This window comes from Felis catus, chromosome E2 (assembly GCF_018350175.1).
Source record: "Felis catus isolate Fca126 chromosome E2, F.catus_Fca126_mat1.0, whole genome shotgun sequence".
Classification (NCBI taxonomy): Eukaryota; Metazoa; Chordata; class Mammalia; order Carnivora; family Felidae; genus Felis; species Felis catus.
In genome coordinates, this window is record NC_058382.1 from 58,400,319 (window position 1) to 58,420,522 (window position 20,204).

Here is a 20,204-nt window from a genome sequence, read left to right on the forward strand (position 1 = left end):
GCTTCCCTCCCTCCCTCCCACCCTTCCATCCATCCGGAGGAACCGGTACCCAGGGTGGGGACGAAGAACCCAAGGTGGGTGTGGCCCGGACAAGGTAAGTGGGAGGGCTGGTGCAGGGATCCTTGGGGGCTGGGCAGGAAACACCAGGGCCTGCCGGTCCAGCCGCGCCTCTCTGAGCCTCAGCTTCCTCATCTGTAAAGTGGGGTGTTCGTCCCACAAAGGCTGCACGATCTCAGAAGTGCCTTCACCCCGCTGCCTTCCATCTATCCTCTGGCTGCTCAGCCGGCACAGGCTGACCCTGCTGTGGGTTCCACCCAGGCCCCGGAGCCCGGAGCCTCGGGACAGTCCGACCGCCCTTGACCCCGCCCCCCACGCGGCCGAGCGAGCGGAGCTGCGGGTCTCCCTTAATGAGAGCCTCCCCGGGTTCCGCTGAGCTCTGCCTGCCCGGAGAAGGCGCGCGTGCGTTCACACTGGTCGCCCTTTGCGGTTGCAAACCTGCTTTGATGCCCTGGGAGCCGAGGGGGCCCCTAAGTGAGGCGGCTCATAAATAATATAGTTTGAAATACTCGATCGAGGGGAAATGGTTCCTCTCGAGGCCTCCTGCCCCCACCCCCGGCTGGGCTCCTTTCCAGCTCTGAGGAATGGCGGTCTGGCCCATTCCCGAGGAACTCGTGACAGCGCGGGGTGTCGGCTGGAGAGTGGGGGGCCAGAGGCGGCCACGCGCGGACACACCCCCCACCCGCCCCGTGTAAGTTGCAACACGGCCAGAGGGGCCCAACTCTGCCCCAGCCCGAGTCTCCGCAGAAAAGTCTGCGAGAAGTTAGGGGGACGTCCGGGCCGCGAGGGTTCCCCGCCCCCCTCCCCCCACCGCCCCTGGGGACCCTCTGGCCTCCCCGGGCGCGCCCTTCCCGCCGCGGGAGCCGGCGGGGCGTGGACGCCGCTCGGGGGACTGCGGCTCTCGGGGACCGCGGCGTCCACTGGAAGGGGTGGGCGGGCGGCGCGGGGCACTCACCGCTTCCTGGGGGGCTCACTGCGGAGCCGCGCCCGGGGCGCACGGGGCCCACCCGGGCGCTGGTGGCGGCGGCGGCCGGGCTCCGGGGGCCGCGGCGACGAGCCTGCAAGAGAGAGCAGCGGGGGTCATGGCCCGGGCCGGGTAGCGCACTGGGGTCCCCGCTCCGCCCCGGCGGGCGCTCCTGGCCGCCGCCGCCGCCGCGAGCACGCCTCCCGCCCCCCCTCCCCTCCCCGGCCCCTCGGGGCGGTGCCGCCCGCAGCCCCGCCCCGCCCGCGGGCGCCGGATCGCACGGCCTGGGCGCGGGGGCGGAGCAGGCCCGCCCGCCGCCTCCCGCCGACCGTGCCAGGGGCGCGCCCGGCGCCCGCGCCTCCGGCCTCCCGCCTCAGTTTCCTCTCGCCCTGCCCGGAGGAGGAGGAGGAGGGTGGGGCCCAAGGAAAGTGTGGGCCCCTCCCCGGGGCTGGGTGCCAAGCTCCCTGAAGCCGTGTACCCCTGCCCGGGGTGGGGGGGGGGGAGGGGGGCGGCGGTGCGTGGAGAGGGGCTCCGGGGCCACCCCCTACCGTGTGGTCATACTTGAGTCGGCCCCGTCGCCCGGCTGCAGGGAGGGGAGGCTCCAACATCCCGCCATCCCCAGTCCCCTACCCCAGCGCGGGGCCCTGGGGACAAGTTAGCAACGTGCCCCCACGTCTTAGGGGAGCTACGGGGCCTCGGATGGCCCTCGTGATCAAAAGGCAGCCTCCCTGGTGTCGGGGTCTGGCCCCTCTGCTCTCTGCCCGCGCTATCACTCTTCACCTCTGGAGGTGACAGCTTCAGATATTTGCTGATAGCCAGCTGGGAGTAACTCCCCAGTTCCCCTCCCGGTGGGTACAGAGATCTTTTATCCAAATGGGCTTCTTAGGAGGCTCCCTGGTGTGGAGGTCTCGGTTGGCACCGACCCAGCTAGCCAGGAGGAACAAAAGTGTCCCCTCCAGGGTTCTTTCTGTCCCTCATGCCAGCTCCATCTAACACGCCCAAAGTCTCCACACCCTGTGCTGTGTGTACTTCTGGAGGCTTGGAAGGGGAAACTGAGTCACAGAGCAGGACAGTGACACTCCCTTGGCGAAAGCAGGAAAGAATTGAGTTGCAGGAAATACAGTCAGCATCCTAGCTGTGTTCGCCCTTTGAGTCATTCCTAAAAATGCTGCAATCTTTTTGTATCAAAGTCAGGAGTGACAGGTAGAAATGTATCCTGTTCCCCTCCCAAAAGGACAGAAGGGGGCAGGGTTAGGGACAGGATGCTCCTTCCATGGGTCCCCACTGGGAGGGAAGGTGGGCTGCCCAGGGTCTTGCGTCCTGGCTGTGAGCTGTGGGGCAGGGCTACTCGGAATTGTCTCCTTCAATGGTGGCAACACAGGTGTGGGGGAGGCCCTGGGGACGGTGGGCACAGCCACCAGGGCCTTGTTCCTGCCAGGTGGAGACCAGCGAGGCCTTTCCAGCAGGCAGAGAAGTCCTCGGCCGGCTGAACGGATGCTCGTTGTGAGATCAGCATTTCCGGGCCTCGGTTTCCACAAGGGACAAATGGGGATCTATTCGTGTCTACAAAACCTTTTGGAGCACTTACTCTGCGCCAGGCACCGGGGAACCCCAGTGTGTAGGATCACTGTCAGTGACGGCGTCACCTATGCACGAAACCCCCACGTCATCACCTGCTCAGGACGGGCCCTGCGAGGGGGAGACCCTGATGCTCTCTCCATTTCCCCAGGGGTCTGGGGCACAGGCCAGCTAGTGGGCCCAGGGAAAGACTTTGTCCCCATTCAGGGCGGGAGGTTGGGGGTTGCTACCGAGAGGTGGCCAGGAGGATGCGTTTTGTCAACAGCAAGGGTGGAGATGAGGAATGCAAACAATCCAGGTTAACTTGCTCCTCCCCCGCCCGGCTCCCCCTCCCTCCCCCTCCGTCCCCCGGGGAACAGGAGGGGTTGTGCTTCAGTGTGTCAGAACTGCTCAGGGTCTGCACTTGACATTGACATCCTCCCGGGGCTGGGTCATTCTCTGTCATGGGGGCCGTCCTGGGGACTGCGGGATACTGCAAGGCATCCCTGGCCTTCACCCCCTGGATGCCACTAGCATCACCTCCCCCTTTGCAACTTGTGACAGCTAGACACCTGTCCACTGGGGGGCGCAGTCACCTGCTCATCCCCTGAGTGGATTCCAGCGGTTCCGGGGGGGGGGGGGGCGGGGCGGGGGGGGGGAGGTGAACAAGCAGATAAATGAAAATGCATAAAGCAAACGCCCAGGCCCAGGCTCACCCCAGGGATCCCGGCCTAATTGGACCAGGCAGAGCCCAGGTAAGGGTGTTTTCTAAAAACTCCCAGGTGACACACGCATTGGCTGCTCCCATGGAGAACCTCGAGTCTAACGTCAGAGTCCACTTGGCAGACTGGGGACTTAGGGACACATCAACCAAGTGCCGTGTGTGACACGGGTACAGATCCTGATATGCACAGACCTGCTATGGAAAGGTATTTGTGAGGTAACAGTGGAAAAAGGAACAGAGTCTGGGTATTAGCTAATATTAAGAAATTATAAATTTGAGAAACAGCTGGACGTAGGGGAAGGGAAGGAAAACTACGATAAAAACGGAGAAGGCAAATTGTAAGAGACTCCTAAATACAGAGAACAAACTGAGGGTTGACAAGGGAGGTGGGTGGGGGATGGGCACTGAGGAGGCCACTTGTTGGGAGGAGCTCTGGGTGTTGTAGGTAAGAGGTGAGTCACTGGATTCTACTCCTGAAGCCAAGACTACACTGTACGTTAACGAACTTGAATTTAAACTAAAAAAAAGAAATTATTACTAATTTTAATAGATACGGCAGTGGTATCATTGTGCTTTTAAAAGCTCCTGTTAGCGATGCGTATGGACGTGTATTTATGGGTCAATTTGGTATGAGGAGTAGTTTGTTTTAAAAGTGTCCAGGAGGGGCGCCTGGGTGGCTCAGTCGGTTAAGCGTCTGACTTCGGCTCAGGTCATGATCTCGCGGTCTGTGGGTTCAAGCCCCGCGTCGGGCTCTGTGCTGACTGCTCAGAGCCTGGAGCCTGTTTCAGATTCTGTGTCTCCCTCTCTCTCTGACCCTCCCCCATTCATGCTCTGTCTCTCTCTGTCTCAAAAATAAATAAACGTTAAAAAAATAAATAAATAAAAAAGTGTCCAGGAAAATAAAAAGGTGGCGGAGAGGGGCGCCTGGGTGGCTCAGTCGGTTGAGCGGCCGACTTCGGCTCAGGTCATGATCTCACGGTCCGCGGGTTGGAGCCCCGCGTCGGGCTCTGTGCTGACAGCTCGGAGCCTGGAGCCTGTTTCGGATTCTGTGTCTCCCTCTCTCTGACCCTCCCCCGTTAATGCTCTGTCTCTCTCTGTCTCAAAAATAAACGTTAAAAAAAATTAAAAAAAAAAGAAAAAGGTGGAGGAGAGAGACAAAGCAAATGACGGGAAACGTGGATAGTTGTCGAAGTTACGTGGATGCTCATCAGGCTGTCCTCTCCACTTGAGTGTGTGTTTGCCACTTTCCAAAGAGAAGCACCTGACGGGCTTAGTCGGTGGAGCTTATGACTCTTGATCTCGGGGTCGTGAGCTAGAGCTCCACACTGGGTGTAGAAATCACTTAAACACATCTTTAAGAAAAGAAAAAAGAAAATTTCCGAAAATAAAAAGATTTTGGTTTAAAAGAAAAAGAGAGAGGGGGGGGGGCCTATGTGGGCACTGTTCTTCAGGCAGCCGGGGGAGGTACCCACCCCCTGGAGCTTGGGCTTGGTGTGGGGGTGGGGTGGGATCTGGGAGCGGAGGCTCACCTTGCACCCCCACCTGGAAGCAGCCGTTACTGAAGAGAGGAGAGGAGTGGGCAGCCTTGAACCTGCAGGCCGGGGGCCCCACACCAGGCCTGTGACCAGAATCACCTGGAGCTTTGGGAAAAGGCAGGTGCTGCAGGCCAGGGGAGGCTTCCTTAGGTGTGGGCCCGGCCGGCCCCTGACACCTGTCCCCAAAGCCCTTCCTTTTCAGCCCCAAACCCCTTGGTCTGCAGAGGAAGCAGGCCTCCCGGCCCGGCCCCTCCCCTGGGGATGAGCCCAGCAACAGCTTCCTGTGCGGGACTCAGCAAGAGTCCCCAGCCCTGACAGGGTGCCTGCATGTGCCAGAGGCTCTGGGCTCTGGTGGGTGAACAAGACCGTCGAGAGCCCTGGCCCCGTGGACACTAGGGGCTGCGCACTGAGAAGGAAACTAAAATGGTAGGAGGCTGCGAAGGGTGGTGGCGGGGAGCTAACACTTTGCAGAAGGTGGCCTTTCGGGAAGCCTCTGGAGGGCATCAGGAGGAAACGCTAGCTTCGGGGATTCTGGCTTCAGGGCAGGTCCCAAGAAGGGCAGAAAAGGGAGCACAGTTATAGGACAACTTCCTCCCCCTGAAACGTCTCCTCCCCCACTGCCCTAGCCCCGCCGGCCCCTCCCGACTTCCAGAGCTCTGAGCAAGGGTCCCTTTGCCAGTGTGGAACCGCAGCCTGTCGTGGGTTCACCGGCCATGTCGCTGAAGGTCTGTCTGTCACTAGCAGGTAAGCCCCCAGGAGGCAGGGACCAGGTCTGCTTTGCTGACGGTCACATGGTTGGCAGAGTGCAGGCACTCCACGCTTCAGGGAGAATGGGGTGTGAATGAGTGGACGAAGAATTACAAGTCCTCACAAGGGTTCTGGGGGACTAGGGGACCAGACGCGTCCCAGACGCTAGGGCCCATTCCCAAAGGGAGCCATCTGTCAAAATGCCAACCAGCGCAGTTGGCTGGGGGAGCTGTAGGGCAGAGCCCCTCTCCGAGGGTGCTGTGCCCAGATACAGGGAGGAGCTGGTCCTGTCTCTGTGACCTGGTCACTTGGGGCCCTTCTCAGCTGTCACAGAGGGGCTGCATGGAGGAGGGTGACAGTCCCCATCTGGGCTGCATCAGGAGATGGGGCCAGAGGCCACGGAGAGGAGGGGAGGTGTGGTTGTTCCGGAACTTTCTGGGCCTAGACGGACATCAGGCAGGCCCGAGTCTCAGCGGGGACCGAGGGTGGGCTGCGATCTGGGACGATCGCGGGACAGCCCGTGATACGGCACAGGGTTGGGGTGGGGGGGCCGTGGTCCTGCAGTCTGGCCTCCTAGCAGACCCCACATGGGTCTGAGAAGCTTGGGTCTTCCTGGTCACTGTGACGCAACCACCCTGTACCCTGGGAGCACCACCGAGTCACGGGTGGCTTGGAGGGATGTGGGTCATCTGACAATGGCAAGTCCCCATCAGGTGACAGCAGCCCCAGCCTGTGCCCGAGAACCACCTGGCCGAGCCCACGCATCCCACAGAACTGGGAGGAAATAGAACACAGTCGTCGTTTCAAGCCACTTAGCTTTGGGGCATTTGTTACACGGCAACAGATTGCTGAGACAAGCTTCTCTGGAGTGCCAAGCATAGATGTGATCTGAGTTAATGCTTTGTTTAAGCTTGGCCTTAGTTTGCTGCAGTCAGATTTATGAATTATTCCGCAGGTCCAAAAAAGCACAGAGCATGAGAAAACGTGCACCTACAACTTGCTATATTTGCTCGGGTTTCTGTTGTTGCCGTGACAGACACTCGAAGCTCTGTGTGTCCCCCTCCCCAATCTCACCCCCTTCCCGGCCTGTCCTCCTGGCTGCGAGGCTGACCGTCCTGCTGTGCCCTGCTGGATACCTGTGCACTCACAGCCGGTCTGCAGTTGCCTGGGTTTGCCTCTGGGGGCGCCGTGCCAGCCATTTTACAGATGCGGAAATGGGGCTCGGAGAGGTGGACCGAGGCTGCCGGGCTGGAGAGGGGCAGGGCTGGCCTCTCTCGCCAGGACCCCCCAGCACGGGGTGAGTGGCAGGTGGCTCCTTCTTTCCGGGGGAGCTTTGGTGTGCGTGCGTGTGCTCGCACGGTGCTGCGGGATGTTGGGAACGTGGGCCATGGGACTGGGGATTGGGGATTGGGGATGGGGCGCCTGGAGTTTATTCCCCGAGGGTGGACGGGAGCGGCCCTGGCGAGGCCACGGCCGGGGCCGGGGGCCGGGTACACGGGACTGGTTGTGCCACCCTCTCCCTTTTTAAATCACAATTTTTCCTTTGTATTCATTTCATATATTAAGCGAAATGCAGATAAATGCGTTCTCCTTCACACAGGACACAGTAAGTGTTCTAGATATAAATAAACACTGGCTGGAAACACTCTTGCCAATGTGAGTCTTACAATGATAATTCAGTTTTCTTCAAATGTCTCCACATATATGTTTGAAAATTCCCTAAGTAAAAGTTACAAAAGAAACACAGGCCCTGGGGAGACAGGCCCCAGGAGACGGGGACTAACTAGGTGGCTGCACGGGGGGACGGTCTGTGCTGGGCTGTCTGCCCCAGAGGGTCCCTCCCCGAGAGCCTTTGCTGCTCTGAGGTCATCAGCAGGGCCACAGGGGCTCAACCCCACCCTGGGGGAGGCTGAGACGCCCCCTCTTCACGCCCCAGGCTGGGTCTGGCTCCCTCCTCAACGCTCCTCAAATGCCCAGGGCCCTCCAACGTCCATGACCACGCTGTCCCAGCAGTTTTGTGCCCCTGGGGGATGGTGTGAGGGCTTGGCTGGGGGCCGGCAGCAGTGAACGAGTCTCATCCCTGCGTCCTGGTCAGCACGCGAACCTGGGGAGTTGGGAAAGAGCCTCACTTTGCCTTCAGGGAGCAGCCGTAACTTTGGGAGAACCAGACAGATTGGAGCTCACGCCCCTGATGAGCTGGCCTGGGTGCCGGGCCCCACGTTAAGTTGCGTGGCCTCCCGAGGCAGACGCCTTGTACAGAGGGAGGGCTGAGGCTGGTGGCGGTGCCTCACTTGCCCCAGGGCTTGGGCTGGAGGTGGCAGGGCCTGGGTTTCTACCCGGCAGTCAGGCGTCCCTCGCCGCCCTCCATGCGCGCTGCGGCCGGAAGTCAGCACGTGAGCGCAACTGTCCCTGCCCGGGGACCATCGGGGCTGCCCGTCGGGGGAGCGGGCAGAAAGTGGCCACAGGCAAAGCAGCATCTGCCCACAGATGCAGAGTCACGAGATTCGATTTATACGTCACCAAAGTAAAAACCTTCAAGAGACACCATTACGGAAATTAACGGACAAGCCACAGACTAGAAGAACTCATTTGCGAATCATGTATCTGAGAAAGGACTGAATACAGAAAGAAGCCTTAAGACTCAATAATAAGGAGGCAAGTAACTCAATTAAAAACTTAAGTTTAAGGGGCGCCCGGGTGGCTCAGTTGGTTGAGCCTCTGACTCTTGATTTCAGCTCAGGTCATGATCCCAGGGTCGTGGGATCGAGCCCTGAATTGGGTTCTGCACTGAGTGTGGATCCTGTTTGGGATTCTCTCTCTCTCCTTCTCCCTCTCTCTTTCTCCCTCTGCCCCTCCCCTGCTCATGTTCTCTCTCTCTCTAAAAAAAAAAAAAAAAGAAAGACACTTAAATTTAAGTTACAAAATTACATTCAAAACAGATCTGAATAGGGGCGCCTGGGGGGCTCAGTCGGTTGAGCGTCCGACTTCGGCTCAGGTCACGATCTCGCGGTCTGTGAGTTCGAGCCCCGCATCGGGCTCTGGGCTGATGGCTCAGAGCCTGGAGCCTGTTTCCGATTCTGTGTCTTCCTCTCTCTCTGCCCCTCCCCCGTTCATGCTCTCTCTCTGTCCCAAAAATAAATAAACGTTAAAAAAAAAAATTAAAAAAAACCAAACAGATCTGAATAGACAGGACACCAGAGATGTACGCGGGGGCAGGGAGCACGAGAGAAACGGAACGCTCAGGGTCCTTAGTCGTCAGGGAAATGCAAATGAATGCCACGGAGAGGTGCCACCTCACATGCATCAGGGTGGCCGTCAGAGTAATAAAGGGACCCAGCACATGTTGGGGAGGCTGTGGGGAGGCTCTGCCATCGCTGCTGGGAATGTAAACTGATGCGGCCACTCTGGAAAGCAGCCAAGAAGAGTCTTCAAAGGCTAAACAAACATACCATGATTCCACCCGGCGGGGGGGGGGGGAGCGGGGGGCGCAATGACATTCTGGGTCCTCGCAAAGACTGGTGCACGCATGCTCACGGCGGCTGGCTCCACAACCCACAGGTGGAAACAGCCCGGTGACCGTCCAGCGAGGGCATGCGGGGCGTTACTGAGCCGCGAGCTTGAGACCCGGAAACGCTCACTTCAGTCGGATTGAAAACTCGCGAGTGTTCGAGTACGCAAGACGGTGAGCGCTCAAAGCTGATGTTAACTTTGGGAAGTTACTTTTGGCCAAATATTTCAAAAGAAAAATTTTTTATTGTTGATTTTTGAGAGACAGAGAGAGACAGAGTGTGAGCAGGGGAGGGGCAGAGAGAGAGGGAGACACAGAATCCGAAGCAGCTCCAGGCTCCGAGCTGTCAGCACAGAGCCCGATGCAGGGATCGAACTCACAAACTGTGAGATCATGACCTGAGCCGAAGTCGGGTGCTCAACCGACTGAGCCACCCAGGCGCTCCTAATAGCTAAATATTTCAAATGCAAAATCACAGAAATTATTTTTTAAAAGGCTCCAGAGCCAATGGTGTTTAATAGTAGGTGTGGGTGAGACTTTTCACCAGTGTCCAGGACTCTGGGGTGAGGCCTGGCAAGGCAGGAGATTTGGAAGCAGCAACCTGGGCTGGGGTTGGGGTCATGAGTGTGGAGAAACAGGGGGAGTCCCTGGTGGGGGCAGGGATGAGATTTGCGGGTGGGGGGACAGGAAGGGGCGTCCCTGAGGGGTCAAGGGCTGGATATATGGGCAGTGGATGGGGGACAGGAGGAATCAAGGACGGGTCCCCATCCTGTGTCTCCTTCAGCCCGTGGGTGAATTTGCTTTGCTGAATTCATTTCTATTTTGGCAAGTTCAAGCAAACAGCAGATCTGGGAACCATCTTGAAGACAAAAACATTGGTACTTGGTGATCTGTAGTGAGTTGGCTGCTTCTGATCGGCACTCTTGTTCATGTACTAGTATGTTCTAAAACGACAGCAATGCCACTTATGTGAAGTCATGTCTGGGGACCTCACCCGTCCACACCCCGAAGCCCTGTGCCAAAGACCACCCAGCAGTCGGAGCTAAGACCCGATCCAAACCTTTTGCCTTTGTTTTACATATTATTGAACGAGTCTGGTTTCTCCAGCTCAGCTTAGAGGGAGTCATTTCAGAGGGGGTCTGGATGGGCCAGGGGAAAGCGAGGGCAGGGAAGGACATGGACCGCAGACGCCCTAGGCAGCAGGGGCGGGTGAAGGTTCTGGACCAGAGAAGAACGAGGAACTAGGAAAGCAGACCCAAGGCTCAGAAAGTGTGGCCCCTGGGGACAGCGGAGACACAGTCTTCCATGCTCAACAGGGCCTCAGGGTGTCGCCATTCAACTGTCCAGCCTCGTACCTACCGGTCACCATTTGTCACGGAGAAAAGGATGAAGGTCATTGGCAAACATTTCCCACGTAAAACCATCAGACTACGTGTGAGCACCGTGTCTGACGGGTGACGTTCAGGTGCCTGAAGCCCTGAGTGACAGATTTCTTCCCAGAGTCCAGATGGGTGAGCTTTCTGCACATTTTGGAACGAGAGGGGAGCCGCCGACACTTCAGACCGGGCTCCCCACTGCTCCGGGGTTACTCTGCAGGGCACCCCAAGCTGGAAGCCTTGGGGCTCTTTGTTCAAGCTCCGCCTGGCTTAGCCGCTCCACGGGCGGCTTCAAAGTTAACCTTTCTCAGGGCATCACGGCGGCCCCGTGGAGTGCAGGGCCCGGGCACCTTGCCCAGGGGCCGAGCCAAGCTTTGGTGTCCGTCTTCCTCGAGGCCTTGGGCAGGCACGGCGGCTGACTCACCACCCTCCACAGTGTAGTCCTGGCCTCCCGTGGGCTTAGGGACAGCGCCCGCAGGGTAGGGCTGGGAGGGAAACGAGGGTGCTCGCCCAAGGGGGCCCGAGCTGTCCTGCAGGACACCGTTTCCGTGGTCGGCGTGGGGCTTTCCGGGAGGCCCTGCTGCGGGGAGGAGGGGGGGTGGCCTTCTCTCCCAGGCAGCTGGTCTCCAGGGGCCCACCCCTCAGTCCCCGGAGGCAGGGGGCCAAGGGGCTCATAGCTCTCAGCCTTGGCACAGGCGCCAGGGGTGGGGCCAGGGGGCCCCAGCTATGCCAAGGATGTCTTCCTCTCAAGTGTCTGATTTCACTCACTCATTCATCAAACGCTCCCCGGGCGCCTGCCACCAGGCACCTGCCGGGCAGACTGTAGGGCTGCATCATCCCACAGAAATCTAACTCCTGCCCCCGGTGCCGCTTACGGATTTCCTAGCAGCCTTGTTAAAAGGAGTGAAAACAAGACAGGCAAAGTGCATTCTAGGGGTCTTTTTCGTTTAACCCAATGTCTCCAAAAACGATCGTTTCAACGTGTAATGGGCACGCGGCCTGGCGAGCTGCCGAGGCCGGCCCGCATTTGGCGACCGAGGAGACCCCAGCGCACACCCACCCGATGGACGCCAAGTACCGGCTCTGGCCGCGGCGCCGAGAACTCTTCCCAGCTCGTGCGGTGAAGGAAGCGGGCAGCATCTGGGAAACTCATCCCCCGCCGCCCAGCCACTCCACCGAGGGGTCTGTGTCCTGGGACACGCGCACGGGCAGGCAGGCGCAGGGCTGTTCGCCCAGCACCGTGGGTCAAACCGCCAACTAGGAACTGCCGTCCATCAGAAGGATGAACGGACACCCTGGGGCGTGGACAGGCGGTGACCTCATTCGGCGGAAGATCGCACGGCGGCCAAGGGGACGCGACCCAGACCCGGGGGTGTCCGCACGGGAAATACTCAAAGGCACAGCGAGTAGGGAAACGCACGGACGGCGTGATGTCAATTGGAACACTTTGGGAAAAAGACCAGGTGGAAGTTGCACACCCCCGCAACGCGACCCGACTCGCAGGGAGCCTCCGGGGAGCACTGGACTCCGGGAAGGGGGAGGAAGCCAGAGGCGGTCTCAGCTCAACATTTTAGCTCCGAGCAAAGTCAGCAACTGCGGCGAGGGGCTCCTGAGGGTCGTACAAGAGCGCGCGTGAAGGTGTTCTCCGAACGAAAAACTAAAGAATGGCCTCGCGGAGGTCACCTGCCCACCCCGCCGTTCGGTGTCCCCCCCTCAAAGATGGGGTGAGAGTACCTACATCACCCAGCTGATGTGGAGCCAAAGCGTGGCCATTTTTTCACGACCAGCGTCTGAATCGCAGCCGTGAATATTTGTGGAGTGCTTAGCGTGTGCCCGGCACTAACGAAACGACCCGATAGCGACGAGGACATTTTACAGATGAGGGCGGAGAGGTGGCCCAGCGTTGCCGGGGTTTGAGCTCAGCCAGCCAGATTCAGAACTGGCCTTTTCACTCCCTTGCGCCTACTCGGTGCTGATTCGCTCTCCCTTCCCAGACGCGGAAACCACTTTTCAAGCCTGCAGGTGCTTGGGGCCCCGGCTAATCCCCGGAGAGGCAGGTGGGTCTTGCTCTGGCTGCAGATGGCCCTCCCCTGCACGGACAAGCCCGCCTGGGGACCAAAGAGCCACCTGCCGACTTTAGCCCCTGCCCCCGCCCCCCCACCCCCATGCGGCCAGCACACCAAGTTCAAAGGAGTGCACCAAGTTAAGACTGAGGCCATCAGCAGCCCCACCTTTGTCTCCGGCTATAAAAATATTCACCAGGATGGGGGTCTACACGGAAGGGGGTTCTGAGTCCTAGATCCACCTTCAAGGTCCCCCCCCCTGCCCCGCCCCCGGGGCCTTGGAGAGCGGCTCACTTGGCTGGAAGGCCTGGCTGCCTCATCTGGGGAGCAAAGGAAGTGCCTGCTCCCCGCAGCATAAAGACAAAACCCGAAGGCTTGGAGGGTCGCTGCTGGGCGGCCACACAACTGGGCAAACAGGTGAACGTCGTCTCCCTCCCGGGGCGCTGCTCGCCGACAGCGAGAAGGTGAACTTTCTTTTCAACATTCCATTTAATTTCAGTATCTCATTTAAACTGGACCGAGTCCCACTGAAGTGTGGTTGCCACTTCTTTCTCTGGTACAACCGTCCATCATCTTTAGGTTAACCAACCCCCCCCCCCACACACACCAGGGTGTATCTGGCTTCTGGTATAAGACAATAAAAACCCACGTTTAAAAATTCACAAGCAGAGGTCCAGAAAAGTGTCTGGCATCCCGTGGGCACCCAGGAGGTGGTGTTATGTACCGAGAGGAGTTGCATGGTGAGGGCAAGTAGAGAGGGCTCTTCCTAAAACTTAGAGAGGTCTGGAGATGGGGCAGGGGACGGGCTGCTCTTCCCTCCAAGCCCCTCGCAGACGCCCCCGCGAGGCTCCCAGTGGCAGCCCCCTTACCTCTAGGAGAAGAGATCAGCGGCCGTCTTGCGTCTCAGGCTGGGGACGGTAGCTTGTGTTTCTGGGATGGCCATCTGGGCTGTGGCTGCTGTCCCCTGCTGGCCTGGCCCTCGCCCGACTCTGCCCATTTGGACTAAATGCCTGGCCTTTGCAGAGAAGGGAAATTATCTCTAAGCTCAGGCCTTCCAATGGCCCCCGTGACTTTCGGAAGCTTACTCCGTGCGATTAATCCCTGGCTCATATCCCCAGTTCCCGGCCTTGAGGACAGAGGAATGGACAGACTGGAGATAGAATCCACGTGGCGAAGGGAGTCAAAACCACGACGGTGGTGGTGGGGGCGGGGGGGAAGAGGTGGAGGAGGTCACTATTTCTGAAAAGCTCTCCTGGGAAGGAGGCCCTGGGGGCTGCCGCCAGGGTCAGAAGGGGATTGCGGGACACAGCTTATGTGTAACAGAAGGGGAAATTTCTGGCAATCGGAACGGGGCGATGAATTGCCTCGAGACCCAGTGAGTCCCCAAGTCCGGGTGTGCCTGGCACTCTGTCACCACACTGGGGCGGGTCTCCCCTCGTGAGGGAAAGCAGAAGAGGCGGGGTGCTCCAAGGACGCCCGCGTGAGGTGCTGACAGGCAGTGCCGGGGCGAGAGGGCAAGGCTGATCCTGACCTGGGGGCTTCGACCTGTCACAGGCCAGGGCAGAGAGCAGACGAGCACAAGGACACGCTGTGGGCGGAGCCACAGGACTTCACACGTGGCCAAGGGCTGTGTCTGGTAATAAGACAGGCCTGGCCGAGAGCAGGGATTTCCAGTAAGCTGGTAAGAAGCGAGTCAGCCGTGGCCAAGGACAAGCCAAGGACGCTTGCTCAGGCCTGCGAGGCCCACCTGCGTCCAGTCGCCATGCCACTTCTGGGAAGGCAGCAAGCAGATGGGCCTCTTTTCCCAGCAGGCTCCCCAGGCCACCACTTAGCTTCGGAGACTCCGGAGCAGGAATGAGGGCATCGCTACAAGGCTCTGAGCCTGCGGGAGTGAAGATCGTTCCTGGAATGAAAGCCTCTGTGGACCCCAGGAGGCCGAGGCAGCGGAGAGGCCCGGGGGGTACTGGCGTGCTGGGCCGTCCAGGGCCCAGACCCCACCGCCACGCCGACAAGCAGCTGGAACCAGAGGCAGATGGGGCTGGAGAGGGGCGGACGTGGGTCTCCTGCTCCCTGTGGGAAGCCTCGGTGTCTGAGGACCCGTGACTCAGGCCCTGAGGCCCTGGTCACTGCTGTGGGACACCTTTGTGACTCTCCCTTCCTAGAGTTTCTTTAGGGGCCCCGCAATTCCAGTGCTTCAGCAAATGCCGTGCTGGGGTGTGTAGTCCACAGGTGTAGACGTTGCTGATGGCTGAGCTCGGCCTCTGCTCATCTCACCCGCCCCCCTCCCTTGGCCACTTCAGGCGGCATTCGTCATGACAGAACCGATCTAGGGGACAGGAGCTGAGGCACAGTTGAACCCAAGGTCCCCGGGGTAAGCGAGGGAGCCCCAAGGCACCTCTGAAGCGGGAGGGAAACGGCCACGGGGCCATTTTCCAGGCCGGTCCGGCCTTCTGCAGTTCCGTTGACTCCACGAGTGTCAGCACCAGCCTGGCTCAGCCGCTCTCCCGCCCCTGCTCCAGCAGACGGGACGCAGGTGAAGCGGCTGCCACACAGAGCAGGAAAGGCCTGGAGGACCGTCCTACCTGCCTTCAGTCCCCTCAGCCCTCGCATCCTCAGCTGGGATCTCAGTCCCTGTCCCAGGGCCCGGCCGGCAGCAGCAGCAGAGGCCTGGCCAACCCTGCCTCCACTCGTACCTGGTGAGCGTGTACTTCCTGCCACAGGCACACCGCAGGAAGGAGGCCCTGCGTTTGGGGCTTTCGTATCCTGTATCCTGTCAGAGCCTGGGCGGCTGGGTGGCCAGGCCTGTCAAGGGCAGGGTGGGGCAGGTCCCCAGCAAAGGCCCTGTGGCCACGGACTGGGGAGGTTTTTGCCTGCCCTGGGGCTGGAAGTTCCTGCTTCAGGAAAGCTAAGTGTGTCACCAGGAAAACAGTTCCCTGGCCCTGGGAGGGGCGGGGGGCTGGCGGATCCGTCCCTCTGAGGGTGGAGGTGAGCCGTGTTGTGCCTGTCAGCCTGTGGCGCTCCTTCCCCAGTGACTCAGCAAACCAGAGTGGCGGCCCAAGCGTCTGGGGTGCCGGGGAGGTCTGGCCCCAGCTGACGGCTCCGGTGGAGCGGGGACGATACATGACAAGATTTATTCAGCTCCAGGCTTAGCCAGTGACCCTCGATCTCCCACCCAAATTAACCCACACACAGTGAGACAGAGAGCCCGGCTCTGCGGGGGGAGCTCGTCAGGGGTCATTTCCAGGCCTCCTCCCTGCGGTGTGTTTCCGGGGGCCCGGAGTGGGTATGGGTTCCCCGGGGGGGGGGGGGTTCAGCGAGCGGGAGCAGCTGCTGGCATCTCCGGGGGGTGGCAGGTGAGGCGGTCAGGGAGGCCCCAGGGAGCCTCTTGGCCGTCAGCACAGACGGAACTTGCACAGAATAACGTTTCCCTATTCTGAGTCTCTGGAACGTTCCTCCCCTGCCCCCCACCCCATGGAGCCTGTGCAGGCAGCACCCCGACTTCCTCCCTGAGGCCTCAGGGATGCGAATGGAAACTGTGCAATACTAGGCAGTCAGCTGAACCCTGGCCCCCAGGCCCAAGCCCCATGCCTGTGGGTTCCCACACACACTGCCGGCCTCCTCCAACACCTGTGCCTGCTCCTCTGCGCCCACCCCATCGCCCCCACCCACACTGCTGGGGCGGGTCCCTCCCTGCCACCCTGGCCTTGGCTTGGTCCTGCCTCCCTGACTGCTCAGGTGGGCACCCCCCAGGGACGTGGCTCTGCACCTCGGCTTCCAGCTTCCCCAGAGCGATGGCTCTTGCCTATGAACTCAGCCCCTTCCTGGCCGCAGAAGGGGGCCTGCAGCCCTGCCTGCGTGCGGCCCGTGTGCACGGTGGGCTGCTTGGGAGAAACATCCGGGAAGGGAGCCAAGGGACCCCTTGCTGAAAATGGGGAAATGCGCAGGCAGGTCCTAACTTCCTTTGGGTCCTGGCCTTCTCCCCATCTGCCTTGCTGTCCTGGTCCCACAACCAAAACACCCTCCTCCCCTCTTCTCTGCTTCCAGCCTCCCCACTGTCCTGGGATCAGCCCTGCCTCGGTTTCCCTCTGCCTAGCTGTGAGCAGTGGCACAGAGTGTGGCTGCGTTGGCAGGTGCACCAGCCCACCTGGATAGCCGCACTTGAGCCCACAATTATGACGAAGAACACCACCATCCCTCCCGGATAATCCTGTAAAGCCTGGATGAACAGTGCCTTCCTCCCGGGGCTCCAGCCGGCACAGAGCTGGCTCATAAAGGCACCCCAGGTCTCCAGGACTGTCGAGGAGCCCTTCTGAAAACTACCTCTTAGCACAGACGTAATTTAGCAGAGAGCTTGACCACGGGGCAGCCATTTTATCAGCAGGATCTGCAAATGACTTTGGGCTCCTCAGAAGGCAGGTGCTGAGTAAATTCCAGGCATTATGGGTGATTGAGAGAACAATTCCACTCTGGAAAGACTAGGTCTGAACTTCGGGACAGGACAAGGAGGGAGGCCGGGATGGCGGAGGCAGGCGGCCACAGGAGGGGTCTTCCTTTAAGTCCTGCAGAGGTACATGTCCTACGTAGGCTGGGAGAAACCCAGCCGAGGTCCTCACATCAGTAACTGCTGCTCCCTGTTTGGCTGGGCCAGGCATTCAAGCGCAATCTCAAGCTTCCGCTACTCCAGGAAAGAAGGAGCCGGATGCTGTGTCTCGGGGGGGGGGGGTGGTTCTGACCCTGAGTCACGGTTGTGTGAAGCGGTCCGGGGATCACTGGGGCATTTGAGCTGTGCACACGTGGACGGTTCTGCTTCCTGACATTTTCTTCCCGTTAACAAACAGACTCCCGTGTTTTTAATTTGCTTCCCCTTGATGACATTCGTGGAGCACATTTTCATACGCTCGCTGGCTGTGTGGCTGTCTTCTTTTGGGAAGCGCCTGATCAGCCGGGCTGTCTATTTTTAAAGACTGATCTGTAGTTTTTTAATATATTTGGGTAGACACGTTGGAGTTTTCGGTTGAGTAACTGCATCATAAATCTTTTCTTCTGCCCCGTGGCCTCCCTTTTCACAACCCTGATTATGTCTTTTAAATGAACAAAAGCTCTTGATCTCAGCAGAGTACAACGGATTGTTTCTTTATAGGTCCTGTTGAAAAATCTTTGCTGAGCCCATGTCATGAATACATTCTTCTGTTACCTTCTGGAAGCTGTATCGTTTTAGACATAGACCAATAATCCACGAGATGCCACCACAAATCACCAAAATGTCTGAAATTAAAGACTGCCAACACCAAGGGTTGAATTTAGGAGACGAATGTAAGTGAGCAACGTAACACTTCGGAAATAAACTGTTTACGTAGTCCAGCAAATATGAATTACGCTCTTATAAAGGGATCTCATGGCACACCTCTTTCAATTAATTCAAATCTAAGACTTGAGAATTCAAAGATCCAGAGTTCTGACATTTAGGGAGAGGTAGTTAGAAGGATATCAGCACATGGTGAGAGTTCAGATGACTTTTAGTTTGTACCTTTTTTTGTCTGGGCTGATCCGCAGTAGGTCCCTGTGGGTATGTCTTAATACATGGGGGCCAGGGCGGGGCTCTGGGGAGCCACACGAGTCTCACTATAAAGGCACCTCCTGGAAAGGAGCAGCACAGGACAGACTGGAGCCCAAACTTTGAAAATTAAAGACGCAGGGCGCCTGGGTGGCTCAGCCGGTTAAGCGTCCGGCTTTGGCTCAGGTCACGATCTCAAGGTTTGTGGGTTCGAGCCCCGCGTCGGGCTCTGTGCTGACGGCTCGGAGCCTGGAACCTGCTTCCGATTCTGTCTCCCTCTCTGCCTTTCCCCGCTCACGCTGTCTCTCAAAAATAAACAGACATTACAAAACAATTTAAAGACGTGTAGGACACCTCAGAAGGCAGAGGGAGTGTTAAGACATTGACCTTGCTCTATCCTCCCGGGTCTAGGGCTATGAGCTTGTTCAAAAGCTATCAGTCTGTTTCTGACTGTTCAAATGTTAAGCATACATTTTGTGCATTGTGTGTGCAATATGTTTTAAAAAAGAAAAAAATCAAAGAAGCTCCCGCTGAGACAGAGTTCACTCAGGAGCCCTGAATTCTGCCAGTGTGAGCCTGGTCGAGCTGTGAGTTCTCAGCTGCTGACCTGCCCAATTAGGTTTCGCAGTGCCAGCCTTATGGTCCAGCTCCTCAGGTCCTGGCTGTCTGGGTACCACTGGGTGAATCTCTGGATTTCTGTGGATGTGAATCTACCTGCCACAAATGCCAACTTTTGGGCCCAGAATCTCAATGAATTGGGATGCTTGGGGTCTGGGCCCAGGAATCTGCACAAATTTCCTAATATTTTCCTTGTATTTATACCTTCTATATCTTAAATTATGTCGTAAGGTCCTCCAAGTTCTTTGCATCTCAATATCCAAGGACATCACGGCACATTTGACTTTCTACCTTGTCTTTGGGGGGGGGGAACGGAGGATGGAAGCAGGGAGTAACTTTGTTTCTTTGCCATCTTCTGACATGAGCATACAGTGGCGTCACAGTGAGGACGAAAACGTGTTAGCACTGGGCTGGGGCTTTTCTGCTCCCGGTCTCCTAGGAGAGGGGCCACACCTGGAGCCCTTGCCTCACCTTCCCTTCTGGTCTGTGTCTTGGGCAGACACGTCAACACCCGTGCCCTGGTTCCCCCTGCAAAACGCAGACGAGGCCCTGAGACATCATAGCGGGGTTGGGAAGGTAAACGTGAGGAAAGGGTTAGATATAAGCTGCTGTTGTCTTTCGAGAAGGCTGCTTTTGCTTACTTATTCATTCGACAAACGTGCCCTGGATGTCTACTGAGCAAGTGCTCTGTTCTTTCTCGGTCCGGCCTGGAACCGCGACAACATTAAGAGTGAAGAACCTTCCTCAGCGCAGCCCTAACGTGTCCCGCTAAGTGCCAGCACATGGGGTCTTCACGACGTTCCCGCAAACAGGCGTCACCGCCCCACGTTTGACAGGACACGAGACACACCTTGCACGCAGCCGCAGAGCAAAGGCGGCAGAGCTGGGGTTCACACCTGGCACGCTGGGCCACTCACCGCCACACAACCCCTCCCGCCGGCTGGCGCCAGACCCTGCTGCCTCGTGCGGTCACCTAAGGGGGGGTGAGGCACGGCGGGATGGAACGGGAAGATTCTCCCTTGTGAGAAAATCGACTGAGACGGTCGACTCTTCTCTAGTAACGAGGCAGATGCAGAGCAGGGACCTGGGTGGTACCGAATCCTGTCCACCTCGGGCTTCACTTAATCCTCAGTGCCCGAGGAGCATCCAGGGCCCTTGGCGAACTGGCCAGTGTCCTGCCTCGGGACAGGCTCCCCGGCCACTGGGGACTGTGCCAGGCCAGGAGCCTTGCCCACGCAACTTCACGATGATTCTGAAATGCAATTATTTACAGGTTTGTAACTGGTATCTGGAACGTTTGTTCAGACAGCCCTAAATATAGTATGTTACTCTCTCTGCTTTGCGAGGCAACACAAGTTCGAGCCAAAGGTTCCCTCCGGTCAAATTCAAGCGGATGCTTCGCTGGCACCAGACGCACCGCTTTCGAAGCAAAAGACCAAGAACACAATTCTTGGCAGCTCTAGAGCTGGACTCGGTCTCATCATCTAAAGAAAAACCTTCA

At 58.5% G+C, this 20,204-nt stretch overlaps 1 protein-coding gene and 1 long non-coding RNA gene across 4 annotated transcripts in view; one reads left to right on the forward strand and one right to left on the reverse strand.

Annotated features, from left to right (window-relative positions):
• CE2H16orf74 (chromosome E2 C16orf74 homolog) overlaps positions 1–15,943 on the reverse strand; it is a 46,610-nt gene extending 30,667 nt beyond the window's left edge. Inside the window, exons 1-2 of one of the 2 annotated variants that reach the window (XM_045047094.1) lie at positions 13,401–15,943; positions 1,013–1,115 (exon numbers count right to left, since the gene is read on the reverse strand). The gene's annotated coding sequence lies outside the window, so the exon portion shown is untranslated. The remainder of the gene's footprint in view (positions 1–1,012; positions 1,116–13,400) is intronic. The other variant, XM_045047095.1, reaches the window with a different exon arrangement.
• On the forward strand, positions 4,409–18,993 carry LOC123382425. Of its 2 annotated transcripts, none has more exons than XR_006590765.1 (3): positions 4,409–5,263; positions 5,464–5,581; positions 17,672–18,993. It is a non-coding gene; the product is annotated as an uncharacterized LOC123382425 (long non-coding RNA). The 2 variants fall into 2 exon arrangements; XR_006590766.1 differs by lacking the exon at positions 17,672–18,993 and adding an exon at positions 8,072–8,352.
• Positions 18,994–20,204: the final 1,211 nt, after the last annotated feature.